The following is a 24,875-nucleotide window of genomic DNA, read 5'->3' as shown; positions in this document are numbered from 1 at the left end:
TTCATTATAATGTAATGAATGTATCACCGATGTAGCTTTGAAAATGACTTTTAAACTTTTTGGCTGATATAGTCCTATAGTACTATATACGCTACAAAACAATCATCATCATCATCATTTCATCCTATCGCAGTCCACTGCTGGACATAGGCCTCCCCAAGTTCGCGCCAGACATCCCGGTCTTCCGCAAACCTCATCCAGCCTACACCGGCAATCTTACGTAGATCGTCGGTCCAACGGGCCGGAGGACGTCCCACACTGCGTTTGCCAAGACGCGGTCTCCACTCCAGGACCCGTCTACTCCAACGGCCATCGCTCCCGCGACACAGATGACCAGCCCACTGCCACTTCAACTTGCTAGTTCTGTGGGCTGCGTCGGTTACTTTCGTTCTCTCGCGGATAGTCTCATTAACAAAACAATATAGGTACTTAATTCGTACTAAGACATTTAAGTTTTGAAAAACATACACAAAATTTAAAATAAGTATACGCTAAAACCTTATATCAAACTCCTTTTCTACATGATTTTGTCAATTTCAGAAGTCAAATTAAATTTAAAATTCGAACGTCACACATCGTGTCAGATGACGGAGCGCGATACATAACCGCCATATTTTTCAGCTTTTCAAGACCCCACAAGGAAAATACATCACGGAGTACTTAAGATTGTGCTTACTTTAAGGATCATGAACTTCCCCCGAAACGTACTCTGAATTCACACATTTCACCCTCGACGATGGCAGTTACCATACGATCATGAAATTATATTAAATTCAAACAGACATGGACACTATGGTTAATAAAATAACGGATATTTTAGTGTAACAGTGGAGGGCAATTGTTTAAGGGCTGACGTTATTCAAACTAAACGCATTTGACAGTTTTATTCTTTATTATTAGATACTGTTTCATATGGTTCGGACTCGGACGGAATTTTTATGAAAAAGGTGAAATTATGTTAATGACGCGGTACTTTTAATATATATGGAAGATATATTGGAGATAACCCTAGATCTTCCTTTTATATGTAAGTATAATGGATAGGAAAAACTGTATTTCAATGTTGGATACTTTAAGTATGCAGCAGCAAGTAATTTGTTAACAAAGTTTTACCGCCATCTAAGGTGTGCGGATTTTAATACGTAACTTGCCATTGCTTTGGAGCTTTGAGTAAAAAATTATCTAAGTGTAATTTTAGATTCTCTACGAGTTTACAACTTTAAAGTTTTATCGCAATTGATTTAATAGTGTTTTTGGGAGTATAAAAGACGTCTACACATACCATGCGTTAGTAGGGGGTGGGGGGGAAGGACCGTAAAAACACATATTAATTACACTCTGACTAATATTATTGTGAAAAGTTAATAACTGAAAAAAAAATTTAGGTAAAATCTGTCCTCAAAGAATAAATAAAATCAAAATAAAATCGTTTGTCCCGCGTCGTGCGAGAGGTCGCAGCTTAACAGCGTCATAAATTGTTGATAGCCCACTTTATGGGCTCTATTCCCTTGGAAAGAGGATTTATATGGAAGTGGCTGCGTTTTATTTACCTAGCTTTGACTGCCAGCTATAGCTTGCAATTTAATTTTAATTTCATATTTGCTTCGTGATGGTGCATCTTAATGGGGAAAACGGTCTTCATCCGTATTGAAGAAATCCGTATTGAGGAAGAGTTTTTCTATGCGGTGCGTATATATATATATAAATGTATGTGTATTTTGTATTGTTTAGGAGATAAAATCATTTCATCGTTTAGCTATTGTAGACAATAGAGATTATTTATTGATTAAGGCTTCAAATAGTTTACTTTATACTTTGGTTTTAGCGTTTTTTATCTTGGATTAAGTTTATCAGATGATATTTTTTTACAAAATGCTGTTTTCTGAAAATTTGTTTTATTTTGGAATATATTTAAGCTACAATGTAACTTTCATTATTGATACCTTAATACTCCACATCTCCTATACGGAGTAATCGGCACTTGTCTAACAGTTGCCACTGCTACAGGTTAAATTATAATTGTGTTTGCTCGCAAACGAAAGAATACCGACTTCAATTATATAAAAAAGGACTCATTAGATCTCAATCAAAATGTAAATGAGATCATTGAGAAGCATCCTTTCGATTGAAAAAAAAATCAAAATCGGTACATCCCGTAAAAAGTTATGATTAACTTTTTTCAAATCGGTTAAAAATACTAAAACGTAACTTTGGAAGTATTCTTTGAATCGACGATTCGAGGATTTAATTAATAATGTAATATTAATTATTCACTTAGCGATTTGCGTAATGGTTTACTAATGTGACGCGCATTGATACTGTATCAGGTTTATTTGCAAGTCAATGCAGTTTTATCGCAATGAGTGCGCTCCAGTTGGAAAATCATTTGATTCAGTGTTGATCTCCGACTACTTCATGTTACTGTCGCTTGTATCCGATATTATACGGTTATTTAGCTCTGTCCTACTGTGTACTTAGATAAGAATGGTTAGAACTACAGGATCGTTTTAAGAATGTAATTTAAGGCTGTTCGTATGTTTGTATCAGCTTATAAACATCTTATTGATACGCAAAGATCTATCCCGCCACGCTCTTCTGCTGCTCTGTTTGGCGGATGATTTCCCTAATGGTATTAGGCGTCTATGATGAAATCAGGGAAAGATAGCTTTATACGCTTTTGAGACCCAATAGGACATACATCATAAACTCATGTGTAGTGCGTTTTTGATCGCTTATTTATTTATACATATAGGAAGCCTACGTAGTATACAGTGTTTTCTATCATACGTATATAGTTAAACAGAATATCTTACACTATACACCACACTTAAGGCTAACTCAGCATGCAATACACTTTAAACAGTTGTTTCGAAACTTACACAATAAATATTTATCTTATAACAAATTGAATAAAAGTATAAAACAAACTATAAAAAACAGTACAATAATTAAAACCCGTGCTGAAACAGTAAAAAACTTTTAAAAGAACCACGAAAGACAACAATATCATAGAACTTTTAATAAAATTATTAAAAGCGACACCAAGATGTAACAGTTATAATAATTTCATTCCATTTTTTTTAAATATTACGACACGATTCGATTCAGCCTGCAGCATCTCACTGCCCGTGTAGGAGGTTTGTCTCTACTAATATTATAAATGTGAATGTAAGTTTGTTTGTTACGCTTTCACGCGAACTACTTAACCGATCATATTAATAACTATGGAACTGTGTATACATATTCTTGGAGTTATTAGAAGTAATATAGGATACTTTTTATAAAAAAAAAATTCAATACAAGCGTAGCCGCGGGTAAGAGCTAGTATATTTGAGAATGTATTATATTAAAACTTATTTCTTTGACATAAAATTCAAATAATTATTACACAACCTGTACGTGGAATAAAAGTGTTATAAGGATGTGTCATACTGTTTCTGTCATTTTGTAGCAATTTACGACACTTAATATTTTTGCAATATCGCTACTATTCCACAACCCGCCATACCACCGGCGGCTCCCAAAGCTCCGCGAACAAGATAAACCCACACAGAAGACTTTATCGAAGTTTAAAAGCTTTTATCTGTTTCACCACGGGAGCTTTCAAGCCTTGTTTTTAAAATAAAACGCCAGTTGTCTCCGCTCCTTGATAACATAGTGATAAAAAGGAGTAACGTTTCTTGTGAATTTAATTTCGTATTTATTACATTTAATATTTTTATGTCACTTATAATTGATCTCTTTCAGTCTTCCTACCTACTGTTTTACTCTGTTTCTAATTCGGACTCCACTCTACCTCTTCGTCTTTCATAATTGTTTCTTTTAGCTTATTTTCATGAAAATACTAACTATCTACTAATTTTTATTTTTATTATGAGTTAGGATGTACAAAATGTAATGGACTTTTAAAAAATTATTTCGTCGTTCGTCGTCTTCTTTTACTTTTTACATAAAATGAAATGCTAGTTATTCTAAGCCACTTAATATAATAATACACAAATCGATCTCTGTAGCACTTAAAGTATTCTCTAAAGATAAGATATTGTTTAGAAAATCTGTCATAATATAAAAGTACATGCAATCATTAAGACTGCGGCAAACATTTCATATAATTACTAGCTGACCCCGCAGACGTTCTTTTGCCATATATTTTATTAAGCTTCTCAATCCCCCCCCCCCTCTTATAGCTTAGGGGAATGAAAAATAGATGTTGGCCGATTCTTAGACCTACCCGATATGCACACAAAATTTTATATTTTATTAACCCCCTTAACCCCCCCCCCCCCCCCCTTATAACTTAGGGGGTATGAAAAATAGATGTTCGATTCTCAGACCTACCCGATATGCACACACAATTTCATGAGAATCGGTCAAGCCGTTTCGGAGGAGTTTAACTACAAACAACGCGACACAAGAATTTTATATATTAGATGTATGTGTCCATAGAAATTACTAATTAATTGTCACGAACGATGGACTATCAAACTTATACGCACATCCTCGTATATATAATCAATCTAGTTTCAGTTACATACAATTATGTTTAGGGTAAGTACAGTTGGCTCATCGATTTGAAATAAGCACGACAATAAAGCACGACAGTCAATTAAGGCGGTGCCAGTTAAGCCTTCGGGTGCGTTTATCTGCGCATCTGTGTTCCCGTAACTCTCGTTAAGCCGAAATGTCACCCTTTGCCTGCTGGCCAGGAATGACTCAGCACTAATTTGACTGGAGTAGGGTTGGATGGTAAAAAAACGAAATATATATATAGTTATCTCAAAAACTTTAATATGGTTATACATATGCTTTATAATTTCGGAATCGAGAATGATTTCGAGACATTTACACTTGCAGCTTATTTAGCTTAAGCTTTATTCAAAAGGGCTTCAAAAGCACCTTCGAAACATCATCTTACAAATTAAAAATTTATTAACACAATTAGCAGAGATGATCGACGTCAAACTTCATAAATACTCTTTAAATTTTTTTATAATATCTTGCATGAAATACAGCGTCACTAATTCCACATAGTTTTATCATAAATGTAATCTTATAGACGCCTTTTATTATTTTTCTCCAAATTGATTTCTAATGTAAATCTAGTTTAAGATCACTATATCACATGATGAGTGACGGCCGGGAGCCGCGTCGCTCCGAGCCACGCGCCGCGGTATCCGGCATTTTACGACCGCTCAGAATGTGCTGCTCATCATCGCTACATGGTAATACAAGGGGGAACTGTTTTACGATCTCGTGCTCACATTTTGTCACTTTTTTCCTCATTATCTCAAATGCATTTAGCGACTGCGCTAGTGCTCATATGTGATTTGAAGGAGAAAATGTTATTACGATACGCACCTAATGAAAACGAGTCGGAGTTTCTTAAGATTGTTTGTGTGGCAGGATCCAAAGTTTGTCAAATTTTTGGTTAAAATAACTTGTAGAGGAAATTTCTATTGAACATCATCTATTATATATTAGTATGTTTATTTTATTTTGTGAGTGTTTCGATTCTGCTTTTTCTGTCTTATTCGAATATTCCATGGTATGTCCGATAATTGTTTCGCAAGTTTTTTGTTAAACCATTATCAAGGGAATTTCTATAATGTCTAAATATTCTGAAATTCTTTGTTGACCACTGATTATCAGTGTGAAACAACTATCACTGAAAAATAAAAATCCAGAATCGAAGATAATAAGATCGCTAGTTACTCGATTAATTTATTAAGCTATGAGAAATTTAGATTTATAGTTTCTGGTGACCCTGTAGACAAAAAGTTTGACAGCATTTACTTGATTAGTTTTCAGCGAAAAGTGGCTTCGTCACGTTGTCGATATCTGAACAGCGTTACGTAGTCAGTATCCCTTCGCGGGTCTTTACGATAAATGACTTTTCTTTTAAACAAGGATTAGGGATATCGGGGGCCCTTTAAGCGTAACTCTTGAAAAATGGAGAATAGACGTTTTTATTCCCTGCGAAATATGTTGCGAGGGGAAACTTTAATATTGTCCGTTTTATTTAAAGATATATTTTCGAATAAGAAACCTGGTCCAGTTTTCTCGAGTGCATTTTAGAAGTTATTAAATTTTAAGGCTTTTCGAATAATTGCTAATTGACTAAATCATACTACTTTCAAGCAGGAGGGTATTGGGGGGTAGGGTCGGCAACCCGCTTACGATGCTTCTGGTATTGCAGGCGTCTATAAGATTCGGTAATCACTTACCATCAGGTGAGTCGTTCGATTGTTTGCCGACATAGTTGTTATAAAAAGTTTGAATTAACGGTAAATAATCTTCCCTACTCACGTCTAGGTCCTCTTCAAAATAATTGACTTATTCGAATGTTTAGTAATAATTAAACAGTAGTATAAAAATGGAAATAATTTTTTTTTTTATTTGTAATAATTTTTTGTTGATCTTCGCTTACACATAGATCGCCTAAAATCACTAGCGTAAAGTAGAACTACCGAATATACCGATACTTTTATAAATAGTACGGAAACTACCATAACCTCGACATTACCATAATTTATTAATCTTAATATATATAAATCTCGTGTCACAATGTTTGTCCTCAATGGACTCCTAAACCACTTAACCGATTATAATAAAATTCGCACACCATGTGCAGTTCGATCCAACTTGAAAGATAGGCTATATTTTATTTTGATATATTAATTATTATATTTAAGAAAAAAATAAAGAAGGCGGTACAAAGTTCGCCAGGTCAGCTAGTTCATTATAATCTTAACGCCTTAGTGTTATCAATTATATTACTTTCACTTCGTACAACTACATACTAGAGCGAAATTACGTACAAGAATTTCGATATCCTGCCACAGGACTCCGTGGCGCAACGGTAGCGCGTCTGACTCCAGATCAGAAGGTTGCGTGTTCAAATCACGTCGGGGTCAACTATCTCATTTTATTTTTTTTTGTACCAAATATGCGTTTAATATTATTCAGAATGATTAGAGAGTAACAATATTTTCTTTTAACACATCATATTGCAGTTATTTTTTATTTTTGTATAAGGTTTTTTCCACAAGAACTTTGTTTTATAAAAACAAACAAAAGCATAAAAATTAAAATGAAATTTTTGAAATTTTTATTGTATTAAAAAAAGATGTCGTTTGGCGATTATGGATGAAAAATAATACTGATAAAACTCTACAACGAACACGGCTAAAGATGTAAGTAGATTTATTTATCAAAGTTTTTAATCACTTCTTGACAAAATTTTAGATCTTTTTCATTAATCACACACTTAAATACGTAATATACCTATTTGTTAGATAGATAGTTAGAGTTTGTGTGACCACCTTCTGAAAGCATTTAGTGAATTTTATTATGTTCAGAATAAGAAAGTATTACAATCAACACAATTCATTTTTGTAACTATTTTTCACTGTCAAGAAGAGGCAATAATCGTGTTTGCATGCAAACGAAAATAAACCCACTTCAATTATATCTACGTAATTAGACGAAAAATTAGTCAAGTAAATACGCATTATCAAAGATTACTCCAAATGTTGTAATCAGATCTCGATGAAATTTAAAAGTGACCACATGATAAATATCGGCTTTCGATTAAATTAAAAATCATCAGAATCGATACACCCTGTAAAAAGTTATGCGGATTTTTGAGTTTCCCTTGATTTCTCTGGGATCCCAAAATCAGATCCTGGTTTCCTTATCACGATATCACACCAAGGATATCTTCTTTCTAATATAAAAAGAATTATCAAAATCGGTTCATAAGTTATCCCCGAACACATATAAAATAATTGTGTTTGCTCGCAAACGAAAAAAACCGACTTCAATTACATCGACGAGTAATACAATGTATATCGACGAAAAAATAGTCAAGTAACTACGCGTTATCAAAGTTTACTCAAAAAGTGGTTATCAGATCTCGATAAAATTTATATTTGTCCACATGATAAACATTAGCTTTCGATTAAATCAAAAATTATCAAAATCGGTACACCCAGTAAAAAGTTATTGCGGATCTTCGAGAGTTTCCCTCGATTTCTCTGGGATCCCATCATCAGATCCTAGTTTCCTTATCATGGTACCAAACTAGGGATATCCTCTTTCCAACAAAAAAATAATTATCAAAATCGTTACATCTAGTAGAAAGTTATGTGGTATAATACAACGTAGGTCGACGAAAAAAGCGTCAAGTAAAAACGCATTATTAGATATAACTCGAAAAGTAGTTGTTAGATCTCAAATAAATTTAAATGGGACCAATTGACACACACCACCTTTCGACTAAAACAAAATTTGTCCAAATCGGTCCACCCGGTCAAAAGTTCTGATGTAACATACATAAAAAAAAAAAAAAAAAAAAATACAGTCGAATTGAGAACCTCCTCCTTTTTTGGAAGTCGGTTAAAAATAAATATATATACGGTCGAATCGATTAACCTCCTCATTTTTTGAAGTCAGTTAAAATACGTGTATGTCATTTTAAAAATATATTTTACATTTAGAACAATAAAACAGTGATAAAATTTCAATAATTTAAAAATTAATTATCAGAAAAATGTGCCTATCTAAAGTGTGTGTTTATCCTTAGTTATTAAAACAAACAGTGAATATTGGTACAGAAAGTAGAGCACTCGACAGCGGAGCTTCAATACCGCCATTAGAATATTACAGAACATCGAACAATAGCACTTCCACGGACGGAGGGAGTGAAAGAGCTCCTAAATGGCATGAGCTTTATACCGGGAAACGAGCACTTGTTGCGGAAAATGATGCTCTTGATAGAGTCTAATGCAATGGTGAAAATCTTATGATTCGAAGGTGCTTTTGAGGCCTATTTGAATAGAGTTATGTTTAATTTTGTAAATTTCGAACGCTACTTTTGATAGAGGTTTAGATAGATCTCTTATGCTAATACTTGCGAAGTGAAGTTTAGCTTATAAGCTTAGTAGGTAAACGTTGATAGCTCTGATATTATAAGCTGAATTAAAATTGTCATTTGGTGACTATTTTAAATTTAAAATATCTATTTTAAACTAAATCGTATTACAACGAAATAGTTTAAAAATGCATAAATGCGTCAGAAACATCATCTCCCTTTGAGATGAAATCCTTTCTCAAAAGTCCGGAAACAGAAAACATAAACAAACATCCGAACGACAAGAATCCTTATTGTCTATGCGAATATGTACCATAACCAAAGATCGCATTGCTACTGTTAGCTTAACAGTCATTTACTGAGATTACAGGATCCAACCGCCGTACAAAAATAAGTGTGTAAAAAATAACGTATTGCAAATACTAATACTAATATATGTTACAATGAAAAATAGAATGCTTAAAAGCAAAATCGTACAAGCAGAAGATGAAACTATTTTTGTTTCTTTAAACGATAATCTTCGGAATAGATTAACAGCAGAGCGTGAAATGATGGAATTGTCTGAATGTGGGAATAACTCGACCAATCATTTCGCCACAGGTATATGAAATAAATAGCTCATAATTTCTTAGACATAAGATTTAAAATTGAGTGACAGCGTTTGATTATATTGCTTCAAGTAATTTCATTCCTTATCTCCTTACGATTAAGGGTAAATGTTCTGGGCTATAAATATTTCATTTGTAACCAATTTTTTGGGCCATAGATTTGGATATTATTTCAGTGCTGGACCGTGGCTGAATGTAAATTACTATAATGCCGTCGACGTACTATAATCGATTATTACGATTCGGAATAATTCTTTTATTCACAATAGCTACCTCTTGCTCGATAACCTCTTTCTTGGTGTAGCGGTGAGGAAATTTGGCTTAAACTGACGGTCACGGGTTTGTTTCAAGCTTGTAGCAAATATTTGTGTATACGTCGGGTCCTACTTTTTGTGTTGTAGCCTAAAATGCGCGTAAAAGCTGTAGGTCCCGTTTGATATCACAAACACCTTATAACTATCGTTATTCTTAGTAAGTTTTTAGATAGAACTTGTCTATCACATGTACAGGGATGGAGGCAGCGTGGAGGTACACACAAATCTTTTCCTTGTATGTAGAAGGGCACCTAAATGCTGATCCAGTTAGTCGAATTTTGTTTCAATTTTAATTATCCTAGACTAATTTATTTTTAAATTTCTACTTAAGTCAATTTCACATTTCTAAATATTTTTTTTTTGCGTAGGTGGGTTTTTTGGAAATTTTTGAATGATGTTAACTCACATTTTTTTGGGAACGGGAAATTTATTTTTGATATTTAAAGAAAAATGAAAACAAAATACTTGCGATGAAAAGGTTATTTTTCTTTCAATTATTTTTATAAAGATCAATCATGGACACATTGGCTTCCAATATAAAAGTGTCAAACTAACATTTGGTATGAGCGTGATTCTAATTTTCGTTCTAACCGTTGTCCGTGAGCACTGCAAATGCGGCAATTTTCTTTGTTTATATTCACAATATCACAATATGACAATAAATCTCATTGATTGCGACGTACACGATGGCCTTCAATCACGCGCGTCTTGCCTGCAGACGATGGCGACCCATGTCATATTGGAATCCTTCATCGGGTAATGACCCATTGAATATGTAATAATGCACGGCGTAATGAATAGAACACGGGAATCGATTCCAGACCGTCGCGGGGTCAATTCTGAGCTAGCATTGCTGATTAATAAACTTAGAACAAAATATAATATACAAAATTTTGTGCTCTGCAAAAAAGTAAATTTCTGATATAATGCTGAGCTGTACGTGTTGATATAACTGCAATGAAGTATCTCATCTTCCTGAAACAGAGGTCTGCTAAACACAACAATGTAAGCAACATTGTGGAACAGTTTATTTATTAATTATAACAATTAAAACTGTTTACAATAGCTACATTTGCAATTTAAAAATAAATATAAAAACAAAAACACAAGAATCACACATACAAGAAATACAACAGTCAATATAACAATTATACATTTCGCTCACAAAGCTTCATGCACACAGATAGGTAATATTTAATACGGCACGGTTCACTAACATATATTTCTAGCAAATATTTCTCATTTTAATTAGCAATCTGATTAGTTTTATATGTAGTCTAAATCACACATACATAAAAAAGTTGTTATTCAACTAATGATTAAGTTAATAATTTAACTAGCGAACTTCGCTCGCTTTTTTCATGGATATATCAATAGTTTTTCATCCATAGCTGCCTTCTTTCCGCCATTCCTTTAGTTACTAACAATTTTTCTTAGTTCCTCTGATGCAATTATTGGCGGGCTGATGCTGATCGCCCGACATCAAGCTAACAACCTACATGATTGTTTAGTAATTGCACAAAAAACATCGCGTAATAACACTCAATTGATTAATAAAATGTGTTAAGTTGGCATAACATTAAAATTAATAAATAAGCTACGATTTATTCTAAAATTTATATCAAATTCCCACGGGATCGGAAGAAGAATATTAGGCTTTTTTATTTCTTCATCAACTTTTAACAGGTTATTTCTGACTTGGGCAAAGTTTTTGATCCTCACGTCTGCTCTTTTCTAATGATATTTGTGCGTGAAAACAAACGCTACGTGCTGAACTGTACGTGACCACACGCCTAACAGTCCTTACTTAAATACATAGTTGAATATTTACGTGAAAATGCTGAAAGTAGCACGTACATACCTCGTTGTATAAAACTTTAAATCGTATGGACTTCTTACTGATACTTGATTCAGTAAGAAGCTGAGTTTGATTGAATTAAATGACTTGTAATGAATCTTATTTTACTAGTACATAGACCAGATTGGATATTTTTTCCGTATCTCTTGTGACAAAGTTCTGTGATTAGTTTTAAGCTTTTATATTACTATTAACTATTATTTAACTGAAGTTCTTTACATAATAGTTTAAATAGATTTTAAAGTTTAGTGTTTAAGAACCTGTAAACATAGATGAACTGAAACAAACTGTACCTTTCCACCACTGTACCAAAGGGTCCTCTACAATATAGGCAAAAAATAGGCAGTAATTCACTGCGCTGCTCAATTGCAATTGCTTATCCGCTGGGAAGAATAACAATCGCTGTCAGTTGTCTAAGATAACAATTGAGATCTACAGTTTTTCGTTTTCTCCTAGATACGACGCACTTTAATAAAAGTGTGTGTGTCAGCTCCGACGAACGACTGGAGTTTACTCCAGTATCGACTGGCTCAGACACAAAGGCACAAAAAAGGCTTAGTAGTCTAAGAAAAAAATTAATACCATATCAAATGGTAAATAAACGCCATCTACCCTATGGGGTTCCGATAGATGGCGCACAAAAACGTAACGAGGTCATTCGTTCAGTTGATTTAACTCCTTATATTTTCTCATACCGGAGGCCTTAAATGATAATAAAGTAAGGAGTAATATTTATGTAAGTACAAATGAACACTGAGCGGGAAATAAACTCGCTGCCATTGGCATAAATAGACCTTTCGTACTGTTCACCATAACGGATATCAACCGTGTCTTAATAGATTATAATCTTAATTCAATTATGAAGTAGGAATTACTGAGAAGTGAAAACAGATACGCGCCGTCATATCTTTACCATAACTACTTACTTGCAGGAAGGCTCTATATATTGTAGCGACATCTATCTCGCGACATACAAAAACTAGAGAAAACTGACGTATCCTACATCGCGCTATCAAAGTTATCAGAGCGATTGAGTATATATATAAGAACCCGACAATAACCGTTGGGGGCGTTAGCCCACCAGACACAACACCCGTCTGGTCGGAGGAACTTCCCTTTTCGATGGTGGATGAGGGACTTCTCACCATGTTCCTCACCTTCAATATGATACCCCACCAGCAACTCAAGGAAGACTGCACCTGTATATGACACTATGTCTTCTTTGTCTTCTATCTTACGCAGTGCTGTCAAACACAAATCTTTCTGTTTCTGTGGCTATTAACACTGCATCAAGATGTAGCGGTACTCTGAACTCGAGAAATAGTCTATGAAATATTAATTATTCATGTTTGTTTGTCACGGTAATGTTTAAAGACGGTTAAATTTGCAGTTCTAGTTATAGGTTAAGAGTGTTTCGTGAGAAATAATCGTTTTTACTTTTGAATTGAAATACAAATTATGCGTTATTTGGAACGTTAAAGTGAGACGAGTTAGTGTTTATTAAACCGCGTTTCAGATAGATATATGTATAATAATCTAATTACAGTACAAAACCTAGAGTAGATGTAAAGCCAGAAGAGATGACTCTCAACTCTTTCAACATAACTATTTGCAATACCTACAATTTGTGATTGAACATTTTGAATTTAACAATAAAATCAATCAAGGAAAAATTCTGATCTTCGTTGGAGTCTCGATATTTTTCTTTATAATCGTAAATAATAACTTCTAGTGTTTGTGTATTCAAAGAAACAGATGAACTGTTAAATTTTGTTATATCGGAATTGAATAATATATCGTAATAAATAGGACACAGTCACTAAGTACTGCATGATTTTTTTCTGCATTAAAGAGCTTTGTGATGTATCTGCTAGATGTTTGCAGCCTGTAGCATCCCAATATTGGGCATAGGCCTCTTTCTCCATGTAAGAGCTTGAAGCTTAATCCACCACGCTGCTTCACTGCGGGTTGGCGGATACATTCCCTACTTTAGTAACGATCGCTATCAAATATTTACGATAACAACCGGAACGGACCGACGGCTTAACGTGCTTTCCGAGGCACGATGGGGAGACCCAAAAGGCAGGCAGCCAAACTTGAAAGGAATATTTGTACAAACACAAATATCCAACCCGAGCGGGAACCGAACTTGCGAACCGTCCGTGCTTTAGGCGACTACTTGCACCACTACACCAGAACCGTTGTTAGCAGCTAGATGTTTATAGATTACTTATATTAGTAAGAATTTAAACAGTTAAGTAAACAAAATTGTTTTATAATAAGACACATTTATGTAAAGGACTCTTTGTCACAATTACGAAATCATTACTTTGTCTTTAAGTCTAGTATTTAATTCTACAGTGTTTAAATTATTAATAAAAACCTTTAACTTTTAATCTCACATAAATCAATATCGTAGTATTTTATAAATGTAAGTTACTCAAAACCCTTGAGATCCGCTGGAAAAAATCTTTATTCGATCGTTAATGTTGCCATAATGAATAAACTCGAATATAATAAACATAAGCTATAGCAAGTCGAGAAAGTAGTCGTAATAATTTGTCCTATTACATAACACATGGAAGTACGTTTAATAGGACGTTAACTCAACATTTTTTATGATAAATATTATACGCGAGTCGCTGTCGGGTCGCAGGACCAGTATTTCGTGCTGCAGAGGACGGCGTCACGTAGCAAGGTAATGAGCAAAAAACTGCAAAGCGGCGAGCGGCCGTTACTCGCACTCGACACTTGCCATTGTTCCTACTTAATGTTAATTGTGATATTTAACTCTATTAGTGTTGATATAAAAACAATCACTCGTGATTAGAAATAGTAATACTGATCAACACCTAATGCTTTATATTTTAAGCGCTAATATCAAGAACTACTGCTTCGAATAGAAAATTTCTTTTTTTTTGTGGGATAGTCCATTTCTCATCATTACAGCCTATACAGTCCACTGCTGGACATAGGCCTCCACAAGTTTACGCCAAAAATAACGTGAACTCATGTGTTTTGCCCATAGTCACCACGCTGGGCAGGCGGGTTGGTGACCGCAGTACTGGCTTTGTCGCACCGAAGACGCTGCTGCCCGTCCTCGGCCTGTGCATTTCAAAGCCAGCAGTTGGATGGCCATCCCGCCATCGGTCGGCTTCCCAAGTTCCAAGATGGTTGTGGAACCTTGTTATCCCTTAGTCGCCTCTTACGACACCCACGGGAAGAGAGGGGGTGGCTAAATTCTTTAGTGCCGTAGCCACACAGCCATTTCTCGAGGTATAAATATTTTTCACAGCTAGAATGTTATAATTTTATGTTACTCAAGTTCAAAGAATAACTTCATACACACACAAATGCAATGAATCGTATCGCTATATGAAATCTTCGAAGTTTTTGCGCGCGCTCATTACTGCCCGTTGTTTCGTTTCCAGGAATCGAACCGGTTGTCCGAAAAGCATAAGGAACCACTGTGTAGTTTTTTTGATCGAATGATCTGTAATAAGCCGTTTGGTGAACGATGAAATTGATGTAATTATTATTTGTTTTATATTTTTTTAAAGTAACTTAATTTATGAAATTAACTTTGTATAAATGTATGAAGCGAGTATCCGTAATGTTTGTATGACCCATTATTGAATATTTTAAATGAAAAAAGGTGAAATATATTATAATGAAATGATATTAAATCTTCAAAGTTTAATGTTATTAAAGTGTGATGGGAAGTAAGAAGAATTAAAAGGGAAAGTACAGACTCCTGAAAAGAGGCGCTTGATCAAGTTACATGATTATAGCCGGTAAAATAATGTGAAGTACAAAATAATTGAGAATTTTTACCAAAAATAAATTTAAGAAGCTTACAATAGTAATGGCAATAAACAAATGCTAAAGCACCAAACAATTACACATACACACGCACGCAGTCACACAAACGAACAAAACGTTATGTTAAAAAGCACCAATACGTATGTATATCACCATCTTACGTGGGCGAGAGCAATAACCATCGAAATCTACCGAAGTGTGCTCGACAATAACATCTAATAATCAACATAAACCTTTATAGTTCGTTAATAATGGTCAGATCATTCCACATTCACAGCGTCACTGACAATGTCATGGAATTGCTTTTTTGTCACCATTTAATTTATTGCTTCTGAACGCTAGAACTTATGTCGGCGTCACACTTCCGTAAAACTTTTATTGGCCGTATTCACACCGGCGCGAGTGTAAACACGACATAATACCCGACGCGTGCGACAAAGTGATAATAACGGTGAGAATTGTGAATGAATTTGGGTTTATCAAAAATTGAGAGTTGAAGATGTTATGTTAATTTGATATCTTGATTAAGATATGCGGAAGCATATTAGCGCTTTATAAACGTTCGCTGTGTGGCGCTGTTTGGGAGTGAGCAACAGGTTTAAATTCGTACTGGAAGGGATTTTTCTTTATAAATAAGCTGTTGGCGTCTTTCTCGTGTTTTGTATGCTAAGTATATTAACGACACCCTCTTACAAAGGACAAACAACACTCCTCTTACAATAGACTCACTATGGTAATAAAAGACAAATATTTAAAATGCTCTAAAAGGTAAAAACAATAGTGTTTTTAAACTCTGTTAAGAGATGTTGGTCTGGTGGACTAGGCTGGTGGCGTTGGTGTAGTTAGCTTGTTGTTCCAGAGTTGCATGTTTATATATATATATATATATATATATATATATATATATATATATAGATATAGATTTCATGAATAAAGATATTATTATTATTATTACTGTTTACCCTATTAGTGGCAATATAAATTATAAATATAAATATATATAAATATAAGAAACTGTTCCACGCAGACGAAGTCGCGCATAGAAGCTAGTAATATAATAAAACTGAATATTATAATGAATCTTATTAGTTTGCGTTTACGGTCCAATCACTAGACTGATCGTCATGGACTGGATCCGAAAAGGATATACGCTACTTTTTGTCTTAAAAACGAAATTCCTTAGGTTAGCGAATAACACTGCAGATGTTCTCCATTTTTGAATATATTTATTATTAATACAGACTACAAGGTCTCATAATTTGAAATGAAAATTAGCGCAAGAATCATTTAAATGTCTCAAAACTTGACAAAGACCGTCATAAAAGTCAGATTTTAAGTACCGAAAATAAATTAAAAACTAAAATACTTTCGCCTACATTGTAATTTTGCGTTTTGTTTGCAGTTTTGCGGATCCGACGCGAGCTATTTACCAAATTCGGGAAGGAATTTCGCGTTGAGTTCGGAGCGGAGCTTTCCGAGAACTTTAATTCGTCCTAATTTAAAACACGAAGTTAAAAGTTCGTACCCTTGGGAAACGTTTTACTTAAAAAGTTAGTTAATGAACTGACTTTAATTTGTAATTGGTATAGTAAGGAAGAATAAAGTATGCTTACTTTGATTTTCTATCTATTACAGCGTTTTTTCATTATTGAGTTTTGTATCAAGTAGATACAAGTCATAACTGCACAAGACTTTCTTTAACTGAGGTAGGGCACAGCAGGAATTTCCTGCTCAAAATATGGAGCAACCCGACTGGAAAAGTACCTCGACCAACCAAGACAGCTAAATAATACTATTTTCAAGTAGTATTGTGTGCCTGTCGGTGAGAAAAGTGACCAGAGCTTCTGGGGGAATTAGGGATAGGGTCGGCAACGCGCTTGCGATGCTTCTGGTGTTGCAGGCGTCTATAAGCTACGGTGATCGCTTACCATCAAGTGAGCCGTACGCTTGTTTGTCGACATAGTTAACGAATGAGACAGTTGATGAGGCGTCAAAGCCTGAGTGGTGCCTGAGGTAAGTGACGGTGATGAATCCCAACGTGAATACTCTATACATTATAGAAGTGTTATATCTGTTAAAGTTAGTATTGAGTTGAGAAGATAAGTCGGCTCGAGTCAGTGGGCACGCGTACCGTACGAGCGGTTCCCAGGCGCAAGCTTGTATAATTGCGCCTAGTATGGGAACCTTGCACAATGGGGCTCAAACTCCTTACATAACCAACGTCATAACTACGTGTTTACGAGAAAAATATTCACACGTCGGAATATTCCATAAGCGACAAACAGTTACGTGGTAAAGAATTAGTTTTTTTTTTCAAGATATATTTTTGTTAACATAAGCAAGGAATTATATTTTTAACCGACTTCAAAAAAAGGAGGTTGCTCAATTCGACCGTATATATATTATATTTATGTATGTTTGGGTATAACTTCGTCGCTTATGAACCGATTTCGATAATTATTTTTGTTTTGGAATGGAGATATCCTAAGGGTAGTACTTTGATAAGAAAATCAGGATCTGATGATAGGATCCCAGAGAAATCGAAGAAAATTTGAAAATCCGCATTATCATGTGGTCATGTTTAAATTTCATCGAGATCTGATTACAACTTTTGGAGTGATCTTTGATAAAGCGTATTTACTTGACTGTTTTTACATCTACCTACGTTGTATTACTTGTCGATATAATTGAAGTCGTTTTTTTTTTCGTTTACCTGCAAACACAATCTTTGGGTCGTTTTGTATTGTATAATTGTATACTTGTCATTATATTCGTTATTATTTAGTTGATAGAACTGCTTAGTTTTCAAACTTTTTCACATATCAAAAGCGTTTCAAAGGTGTAGTTCCTGGCAGTTCATCCGGCTTATTTTTTTGTATTTAGTTATACGTATGAAAGAAAATCTTGTTTTTCACTCTGTACTCGAAACGTTTTCTAGTCTTATGTCTATTTTCAAACACAATTTTGTATTACATTATTAAATTAAAATTTATTACAATTACCGAAATCAATAAAGTCTCCACTATTAGCTAATACATTGCAGCACTATAACATTGAAAGAAAAATAGCTTTGATAAAAAAAAAAAACAATAAAATTTGAAAGAAACATAATTATATTTGAACAATATTAATTTAATTTCACCGATAAAACAAAAACTCTCTTTAATTAATACAAGTGATTAAGTACCAGCACACAAAAGTAAATCTACGAGATTGAACAATAAGCAATTGTCGACATGTTATGAGGAGTTTAATTAAAATTACCTTGAATATAAAAGCGATCACAATGAATCATACACGACGCTCTGCCTTCTTAAATGAAATAAAACTGAGCTCTTCAAGAATCTCACGAAAGCACGAACGTAATTAGATTTTAATCCTGAAGATTAATAATTGTATGAGAATAATGTAGAGCAAGTGTTTAATTCGCTGGATTTCATTAAGATAGCGCGCGCCGCCCGCCCACCGCCCGCCCCCCGGACTACAGGCGCGCGTGATTTAGCCTTACAGACCTTACCGCCGTTCCTTGTCTTCACTATTTTTATATTTCATGGCATTTGATGTTATTACAAAATTGCTATAATATTGTTCTGTAATTGTCTATTAAATGTCGGACAAAGCTATGTAAATGAGATGAAATGAAGTTAATCTTTAAATTTTTTCACTCCTTTCAGTAGAGTGAGAGTGAACAAAAATATATTTTCACTAATTTTATGTTTATTTGTTACTTAACAATTACGTACTAAATGCCCTGAGCTCCTATTCTCAAATTAGAAACTCATATGTAGGTATCTGTCGTGTTTCTGAGTTTACAGTCGTTGGTACTAAAGCTAAAGCGTCACCCGGTACTCGATGTAGATACTGACTTCTCTCTCGGTGAATAGGTAGATATAAAATAATTAATTAAAAAATTCATCATAATTCTCTCACAATGTTTTTTAGAATCAAATGATTGAAATACATTTTTTAAAGTAATTTATATAATGCTAAATTATTACGCCTTTACCACCACAATAGGGGTTAATATTTTTCGATAGCGTTACCAGTAACAATAAAATTTGTAATAGAAATTTCATATAATAAAGGTCACTGATTAATTATTGAAATACAAGTGAAATGACTAAACCATAGCTTAAAACTATTACTTAAACTATTACCTATCTCTACATATCTTAGATAACAGTTGTGAGTATTCATTATTTATATACCGCTATAAGATTTATAAGTTTAGAATCCGTCTGTTTGATATCAGATAGTAACCAGTCTTAGAGGCTGTTTATCTGAATTCATTACTCTTCACACCGAACACTGTAATTATCTCCAAATAGCTTTACAAATATAATCATAACTTATACAAATTACAGTTTAGTAGGTACTATTAATTGAAATAAAATTTTTCATTATCTCCACAAGTAAACTACGGCTACTTTCAAGTAATCACATCGAATACAATTTATAATACATCACGAGGTATTTTTTATTGAATAAACCCACAATTACACTCGCCTGACGCACGGCTCGCATCGAAACCGGCTTAGCTATAAACTTCCCATAACTCATAAAGCCGGCTATAAACCAGTTCATAAGTCGTGGACAGTAAAATTGTTACGACGCGAACACATGTCGCCCCCGTGTCGGACCCGCGAACTGTAAATAATCGCTTCGTAAAGCTGGCGCTTCACTAGTGTGGAGATATTTGCAGCTATTCTTGAAAAATAATATTCTTAAATACAATAAATTATAAGGTGCAAAGTTCTTTGTAATTAACACGTAAAACATAATTATTGTGTATGCCTATCCTGAGTTCATAATTACTGTTGAAAATTCTATTAAAACAAAACACTATATTTAATTAACATTATAACTCGATATTTTTATAGGTATATGTCTCATTGAGAATAAATTTTTATAGACCGAAAACTAAAAAATAAAATCAAATAAAAAATATATACATATAATTAGAATAATAATTAGAATATTAGAGCTTTTAAAATTTTTATGTGAAATAATTTTAAATATACTTGCTGCATGACATTAATATATTGTGGAATGTTGTGTACTCCGTAATGGGATACATATTAAATAATAATGTAATAATGATTCAATATAATGTTTTATGCGTATTCTGTGGATGTACCTATAAAATAAATAAATAGCGAAGTGGTGCGGGCTAAGCAACAATTATTTCTCTTAATACGAGTTTGGGCTAGCGACAGGACAGTTAGTTATACATAACACAATATAGTTGGACACTGGACTACGAAAAATAATTGCGTCAAATTCTTTAAGAAAAAAAATGGGTTTTCTGACAGTGATATATAACTTTTTTATACCATAAAAAATATTTTGAAAACAAAATATAATTTAAAAAAAGACTCAAATTTTTACATATTCAAAGATGTTTAAGATACGTAAAGATCTCAATAACTGTAAAGCTTGTGCAGTGAAGAGGCAGTCTCGGCGACACATGGCGGGGTTATCAAATATACCAGAGCTGTGCACCATCTCAAGAATATTATTTACTTTTATAGACTACACATATCACGGCAGGAGCAGTATTAAACTTTTTTTTTGTTATTTTATTATATATTTGTGCATAGACACCAAAATTTTTATGAACATGGAAAATCAAAATTAAATCTGAACATTTTTATTCAAGTAACGAGAAGCACATTTGAATTGCTGTTATTTATATAAAGTATAAAGCATATTTCTATTAATTAGTAATTTGAAGCTTTCCCCCAAATCTCAAAAATCGAGAAAAAAATAATGAAAACTGTCAATCATTATAAATTCTGTGGTAGGTCTTGCGTGAATTACAGTGCCACTAAACTAACAAAACATTCTTGGCGTTATAATCTCTGAAATGGCTGGACCGATTGTGATGAGACTTTCATTGACAGATAGCTGATGTAATAAGAAGTAACTTAGGCTACTTTTGTTTTAAAAATTTATTTATTTTTTAACTCTGCGAACTGACAATTATTTTTAATGCACGCAGACGAAGTCACGGCACAGCTAGTTACCTTAATAAAAGTCTAAGTCTAACGTGACTGCGAATACTCTAAATAGTCGGTGACGTGTAAACACAATATTTAAGGTACGACTGAACTTGATCACTTATTTTAGATACTTATCTATGTCATTGACTATGACTTGTCTGTCCCTGTCTTTTTTAAGTGATTGTTTTTGCGTATGAGGGTAAAGTTTTTACGGATGACACGGCAACGTTTTGATGAAACGTTAAAGTTTTTGTCGATGGCGCTGGAACGGTGTGCCAAAGAAGTTTCACTTCTGACAAGTGTACTTTGTACGCACGCACATTTTTTTTATTATATTTCACAACATACACGGGGTGTTAGTTGCCCATGCCCCTTGTACAATGTAAAATATTTGTTTCATTATAGGCGTGCGTTTTTTACAACACTAACTTCAGACCAGCAGTTCTAAAACTGTTTAGAATCGCTTGGATGGTCTGACAATATACAATACATATTACATGTTTGTTTTTTTCATCATTTAATATATTCTTATTAATATTTAGTTATACTTGATTAGGAAAGCTTGTAATCTGATAGCAGCTAATTAAAATTCCCATATCTCGCTCGTAGCGCGTAAAGTCCCAGTAAGTCAGACACGCAAATTTTTGTCACCTGCGCGCGTGGCTCGACTGTCAAGTAGGACCCTCCATGGTTATATTCGCATTCCTTCGCGTGCAGACGTTCTTGACTCTACGCACGCACCACTGGGATGAATTTAATTTAAATTCAATATTAAATTTAATACATATTTTAGTTGTAATAATTTTGAAAGAAAAAAATATTACAAAGTAAAATTTATTTTAATTCTTCTAAGAATAGGATTTAAAAGTCTGCTACTTTCATTACGTCTTATATATTTCATATAAAAAACACACTTAAACACTCAATGACTATTTTTTTTCGTTTTTACAAAAAACTCGCTACCCCTACAAATAATTATAAAAACAATTTTATTTCTTAATACATTATTAAATACTCGCACATGTATTTTGCTTTTACACATATAGGTACACATACGCATAGAACTCATAACCTATTTTTCTTTAAAGTTGATTAAATTTCGACTTACCCAAATCACTTATAAATAAATCTTAATCTATTTAATTACTTTTATGAAAAGTCACATCAGTTAATCACGGAGTCACATCAGAAGAAATATGTTAAGCTCGTTGACTTAAATTACACATCGTAATTAGATTGACAGCTCAATTGAGAGCCAGACGCGTCGGACATACGGACACGCTGTATATAGATCGATATGTGTATAGAATTAGTTTCGAGGTTGTTAAACTGTTTCGATTTGTCGTTCAAATTATTTCGTGTTTTTAAATTGTGCTTAAAGAACATTCTTAATCTCTGATTCAAAGAAAATAATTATGATTGAGATTATATTGAGATTGGTTATGTAGGATTGAGCTTTTTTCTTAATATATATTAACGGTGATCGCTATAGTAAGGTATACAGTTCAATGAAATTATAAATGGGGGCTACACTATATAATCACCATGATTATACATGAAACATATATTTTTGTATATTATGTAAATATTTAGTATCATTTCATAGATAAGGTTAAATGTATTAGGCTTAAGATACCCAACACTATCCAGCTAACTTGGGCTAAATAACAATTAAGTACTCTTTGGAAAAGGAAGATCTTGTCCGCTAAAATTGTTCCACTACGGTATGTCTGAAATTTAAGTTACTTCCAGAAATGCAGAAATATACAGATTTCTTTTTGGTATTCTTAGTCTTTTTTCAACTGCTGTAAACTAGATGAGTATAAGCCTTACTCTCTCTTATCTCGAAGGCATTTGACAGGGTCTGGCATGACGGCCTTATTAGAAAACTTCCTTCATACGGCCTACCTATATATATTATTATATATTATATTATAACCTGGGGATCTTTAAGTCGCGAGTGAATAGGTTACTTCTAGGTAAGCTTGATCTCCATCTTAGACCGCATTTTCACTTATCATCAGAAATTAATGAAATAGTGGCCAAACGCATTGTATTTAAAAAAAGTACTATAGATGAAAACTGAGGTAGGGCACAGCAGAATTATACTGCTCAAAATCCGGACCAGCCTGACTGGCAAAATACCTCGACCTTACAGAAGATCACAGCTAAGTAATACTTCTGTCTAGCAGTGCTGTGTTTCTTTGGCGAGTAAGATGATCAGGGCTCCTAGTGGGATTTGTTGTAGGGTCACTAACGCGCTTGTGATGCTTCCGGTATTGCAGGCGTCTATAAGCTACGGTAATACCATCAGGTGAGCCGTTGGTTTACCGACCTAGTTGTATAACAGTAAACCTACATGACCAAGCCGTCTCAAATTTTGTATTATAATTATTTATTTATATAGTTTAAGAGACAGGCTTATTAACAAATAGTTTGAAAAAGATTTCGGACACATATCCAAAATTTCTCCCAAACTTACATAAAAGACAGATGACAAAACTGTACATTTGTTTTCTAATCTCGATATCTTTTCATCTAAAAATTCCTGCACATCTCATACAACAATACAAATGTAATTTTTCACTCATATCTTCGAGTGAACATGGATAGTTAGTGTATGTATGTCTCGCATCGTGGGAACTCGGCGTGACGCGTCACTGATCTAATCTTAACATTTACATGCGTATGATTTTTGTTTATCTTCTAACCTTGTACTGTAACCCTTATTACAATGTCATTAGGGACTAAAACGTGGATTTCTATAAGTGCATGCATGAAGTCAGGGGTGACCAATTTGATAGTTCCAGAGGTCGCTTCATAATTAAATATTTTGATTAAAAATTATTCTGATTTCTTTCACATGGACTTATGCTTGATTATATTAATGTTTTTTTTATTATGTTTTTTTTACTGTGTGGCTACGGTACTAAAGAATATAGCCACCCCCTCTCTTCCCGTGGGTGTCGTAAGAGGCGACTAAGGGATATCACAGTTCCACTACCACCTTGGAACTTAAGAAGCCGACCGATGGCGGGATAACCATCCAACTGCTGGCTTTGAAATACACAGGCCGAAGACGGGCAGCAGCGTCTTCGGTGCGACAAAGCCAGCCCTGCGGTCATCAACCCGCTTGCCCAGCATGGTGACTATGGGCAAAACACATGAGTTCACGCTATTTTTGGTGCACATGTTATAGATACTACAGTAAGTAACGTGCAATTTATTGAAGTAAAGATGAACGATGGCCGGTAGTTCTAGGACTCAATGTAAAGAGAATTTCTGTTTCTAGAACTAACAACGTTTTATGTGTTTCTTAAATACGATATCATGCAACTCTCAAGATCAGTCGAGCTTGACACACACGTAATTGTCATGATACGATCAAGATTACATCGT

General features: G+C 34.0%; 1 non-coding gene across 1 annotated transcript; it reads left to right on the top strand.

Moving 5' to 3' along the window:
- Positions 1-6,842: 6,842 nt before the first annotated feature.
- Positions 6,843-6,914, top strand: Trnaw-cca. Its single transcript has one exon. It is a non-coding gene; the product is annotated as a tRNA-Trp (tRNA).
- The last annotated feature ends 17,961 nt before the right edge of the window (positions 6,915-24,875 follow it).

This window comes from Melitaea cinxia, chromosome 17, assembly GCF_905220565.1.
Source record: "Melitaea cinxia chromosome 17, ilMelCinx1.1, whole genome shotgun sequence".
NCBI lineage: Eukaryota > Metazoa > Arthropoda > Insecta > Lepidoptera > Nymphalidae > Melitaea > Melitaea cinxia.
Note: the sequence above shows the minus strand (reverse complement) of the source record. Positions and strands in the feature narration are given on the sequence as shown.